This window comes from Ursus maritimus, unplaced genomic scaffold, assembly GCF_017311325.1.
Source record: "Ursus maritimus isolate PB19 unplaced genomic scaffold, ASM1731132v1 scaffold_24, whole genome shotgun sequence".
NCBI lineage: Eukaryota > Metazoa > Chordata > Mammalia > Carnivora > Ursidae > Ursus > Ursus maritimus.
Window position 1 is genome coordinate 24,929,863 of NW_024424897.1, and position 4,578 is coordinate 24,934,440.

Below are 4,578 nucleotides of genomic sequence, written 5' to 3' on the forward strand. Positions count from 1 at the left end.
TGCTCTGCGTCGGCCTCCATTCCCCACTGCCCACCCCATCCCAACCCCAGTTCAGTCTGTTGGATAGTGATGTCATCTAGCTGACCCCTAGATGGACAAAGCCAGGTGCAGGGATCTTCGAGGTTGGGAGGGTGAAGATGTATGCAGGACATACCAGTCCCTGCTCTCAGGGACAGCCTGATCTAAGGGATGGTCATGGACATATAACTGAGATCCAGAACATAAAGTCTGGGAAAGGACCTGAGTAGACTGGATAGAATCCAAAATGGCTTCTTGGCAGACAGTGTGCTGACCCTGGGGAGGGAGGAGGGAGGTAGAGGTGGTGGTGTGCAGGGTCCGGAAGAGGAAGGTTACTCTGCTGTAGAAGCAGATGGTCCTGGATAGTGGTGGGGGGAGGCTGGGTGCCAGGGTGGTAAGAGCCTGCTCTTCTGCCTCGATTCCACGCCCACCCCTAGACACCACGATGAGTAGATCAGAGGGTGAACCAGTGACCCAACACTGGAAAGACTGGAACGTCATGGTATCCCCCAGTGTCTGGGCAGGAGTACCTGGAGTCCTAGTCTTGTGGCCATTCCTCCAAGGAGGCTTCAGTCCCAAACCTCCATAGCCCACAGCACTGGATCAAGCCCTCTGCTTCACAAGGTCGCCCTTCCACACGGGCCTGGGAGAACGGCAGGGCTGCATTCCCCATGGCTTCTTTGTCCAAGTTGTGGCATAGGTTCTTCTGTGAGTTGTCCTCAAAGCTATGACCTTTGGAAGACTTCACTGAAGGCTGAAAATTACTACTCAGACAAGCCTAGTGGCAGATCCTTGATTCAGCTGCTACGACAGCCCACAGACCCAGGCTGTTCTCCCAGGAGCCCCCCCCCCCGATGTCTGCCTCGGCGTCCCCCACCGGAGCCCAAACCTCCCTGCCCCTCACGTTCTGTGCTGGGACTGCCCTTTCCAGGGTGGATTAACAGTGGAAGGTCCAGTTCCTCCAGGAAAACCCCAGCCCCTACCTGGAGCTCTCAGAACCAGTAACGGGAACCCCTCAGGTCCTTTTCCAAAACCTGGGTTATTCACCCAGTCAGGAGTAATACCGCATGTGGGTTGGCAAAGCCCAGCTGAGGCTGAGCAGAGCTCAGACCATCTCAGTCCTGTCCTTTGCAGACACTTCCTGCTTAAGATAAAGGATCTAGGGATCTACACATCCCTCTGGCCAGCTCCACAGGCTCAGCCCCCAGTCGTGTGTGTGTGTGTGTGTGTGTGTGTGTGTGTGTGTGTGTGTGTGTGTGTGTGTGTGAGACAGACTGTTTATGCTTGGATGAGAACACACAGTCTCTCTCTTTCTCTCTCTCACACACACATATGCACACACCCTGCAGTATAAGTAATCATTTTCAGGATTGGTGCTACACTTTTATGAAAGAAACATAATGGCAGGGGCACCTGGGTGGCTCAGTCAGTTAAGTGGCTGCTTTTGGCTCAGGTCATGATCCTGGGGTCCTGGGATCGAGTCCCACACCGGGCTCTCTGCTCATTGGGGAGTCTGCTTCTCCCTCTCCCTCTGCCCCTCCCCTTGCTTGTGTTCTCTTTGCTCTCTGTCAAATAAATAAATATTAAAAAATCTGGAAAAATTTTATGAAAAAAAACCATAATGGCAGAGAGGCAGCGATGCCCACTTTCCATAAAAGGTTCTCAATAACGGCAAGCTTCTGGAGCTCCTCAGAGCTGTAGCACCTCCAAACTGTTCCCAAAGAGGGTCTTGGCTTTGGAGTCACTAAAAGGACCCATAAGGTGATTCTCCCCCTCTGGACACATGGCTGGATTGCACTTCCTGGACCCTCCTGGTTGGATGAGGTCATGTGACTAATTCTAGCCAATCAGTTGTGAGCAGGAGGGACGTGGCTCAATGCTGGGCGGAGACCGTTAATTGCTGGGTGAGAGTCCCCGCAGTTCTGCTTTCTTGATTCAGCTGCTGTAGAGGCTTGCCTTGAGATAAAATGTCTGTCAGTCTGAGTCCCTGAGAGTCCCCCTCCCACCACCAACCTGCCCTGTACATGTAGTGGGAAATTTGGGCATGGTGGGGTGGGGAGGAGTTTAACCTCAGCATCATCTAACTTAGCCTGACCACACCATGCCACCCCCATTACCACCCTGCCGCTATCTCTGCAGAAGGAATTCTGATCCACGCACCGAGGCCACAATATAGAAGTCCAGCACTAAGGAAAAGATCACAGGAAATCTCGCTCTCCTACACCCAGCCTCAGAGTATACAGCCTTTTCTTCATTACTTACATTTTTAAAGAGACTTTATTTATTTATTTATTTATTTGAGAGCGGGGAGAGGGGCAGAGGGTGAGAGAGAGAATCCTTAAGCAGATTCCCCACTGAGCCCGGCTTTGGGCTTGATCTCATGACCCTGAGATCATGACCTGAGCCAAAACCAAGAGTCCAACGCTCAACTGACTGAGCCACCCAGGGACCCCTCCCTACTTAAATTTTGACAATAGTAATAGCTGTGGGGCGCCTGGGTGGCTCAGCCCTCAAGGGTCTGCCTTCGGCTCAGGTCATGATCCCAGGGTCCTGGGATCAAGCCCCACATGGGGCTCTCCGCTCTGCGGGAAGCCTGCTTCTCCCTTTCACACTCCCCCTGCCTGTGTTCCCTCTCTCGCTGACTCTGTCAAATAAATAAATAAAATCTTTTAAAAAATAGTAATAGCTGCTATTGATTGATTATTTACTATGTGGCAGGCACAGGGCCAGCCTTTTTCATAAGTATCTTGTATGCTCTTCTGGGCAACTTGAAGACTGCACTCACCAACATTATCAATGCTTTAATTGTTAGCTGGAAGGATGTTTGGTGGTCCTCCCTGATGACTCTGTGGCATGTCTCCCTGCTGGTCCCAATTCTTTTTTCACACTCGTTTCCCTTCTATGTGCCAGATGCTGTGCCTGGTGCTGGAGACAGAGCAGTGAATGATACGGACACAGACAGCCCTGCCCTCCTGGAGCTTAAAGTCTAGTGGAGGAGACAGATGAGTCAGCAGACAATTTCCACTTGGTGTGATAAGAGCCAAATGGTGCTAAGATTGGGGAGGTCTAAGGAGCCCTTAGAGGGAGCCCATAACCCAGCCTTGTAGGGTCGGAGACTTGAAGAATGGATAGGTGGTGAGAAGAAAGGATGATCGTGACAGAAGAGGCAGCATTTGCAATAGCTTGGAGACTGGAGGCTGGTTCAAGGCAGTAGGTAAGCATGGCTGGAAGTTGAGCAGGGGAATGTGGAGAGAGGAGGCTGGAGAGTTAAGCCAAAGCAGATCGTGTGAGAGCTGGAAAGTGCCAGTAAGAAGCGGAGAGCCACTGAAAGTCTGTGAGCAAGGGAAGTAACAAGTTCAGATTTGCTTTTGAGAATGATCCCTGAGCCTGTTTCCTCATCTATATAATGGGGATAATAATAGCACAAGAGAGCCGTCTGGAGAATTAAAGGAGATAATGCATGCCAACACTGCCTGGCACACAGATGATTATTCATCCAGCCAAGAGTCCCTTCCACTGCGAAGCCTTGCGTAGCTCCGTGTTAACTGTAATCACATTCTGTTATACAGTAACTACTTATTTACTTATGCGGCTACCTCCCAAACTAAGAAATGAAATGATCGAGGGAAAAGCCTACGTCCTTATCCTTTCTGGGTTTCCTGTTCCCAGCACAAAGCCCAGCACAGATTGAGCACTTGGTCAGTGGGGCCCAGGGACTGAACAGTTAAAGAGAGAAAACATCAAAGGGACAAGACGGTGGCCGGAGGAGGGGGGCCGAGGGGGGACTGTCAGGACGTACCGCGTTCCACCACAAGAGCGCGCGCTGCGTTCCTACAAGAGCTCAGGGCAGCTGGGGAAGGGCAGGCTCCCCGGCTCCCTGCACAGATCACCTGCCACGACCTTTCTCTAAGGCAGCCCAGTGCGAAGATGGTGGCTTTCTCAGGTCACAGGAGTAGAGAATAAAGTGTTTTGAAACCTGCACTCACGGCGCTGATGTGAAGGGCTGTCTCCACCGCGGCCGGTCGTTAGTAAGGGTTTTGACTCTGGGTGCGGTCTTTTCCTGAGCCGCTTGGATCTTTGTGGAAGTGGGTGGGGGCACGTCTGTATGAGGGATTAGCATGGGCTTGCATCCTGATGCCGAAGTTTGCAAACTTTCCCAGTCCGAGACACTGTCATCCGGACTGGGAACCCCCTAGATCGTCCCACCCGAGGGAACGCAAGTGGGGATCAGGACAGGTGAAACAGGTCCCTTTGAGAGGGAAGGGATTCGTTGAAAGCTACCCGGACAATTTCAGGGAAGGCGAGTGAAGCAGATTTGGGAGGGAGCGGGAGAGGAAGAAGTGGAAAGGGAGGAGGAATGACGGACCTCTGGGGAGGCAGGGGTTAAGCGGGGCTTGGCCCGCAGGAGGAAAGGGCGGAGCGAACGCCCGGGAGGCGGGCTGTCGGCGCGGCCTCCCGAAAACAACAGGCCGCCCAGGGCAAGGACGGGGTTAAGGGGGTGGGTCCTGGGTGGGAAGCCACGTGCCGGAGCGAGAGGCGATTGGCTCTTCCGGGCTTGTT

The 4,578-nt window shown here is 52.8% G+C and overlaps 1 protein-coding gene across 1 annotated transcript in view; it reads left to right on the top strand.

The window, feature by feature from the left end:
• The first annotated feature begins 3,913 nt into the window (after positions 1 to 3,913).
• PDK2 (pyruvate dehydrogenase kinase 2) overlaps positions 3,914 to 4,578 on the top strand; it is a 16,692-nt gene continuing 16,027 nt past the window's right edge. Inside the window, exon 1 of the mRNA XM_040640809.1 lies at positions 3,914 to 4,046. The gene's annotated coding sequence lies outside the window, so the exon portion shown is untranslated. The remainder of the gene's footprint in view (positions 4,047 to 4,578) is intronic.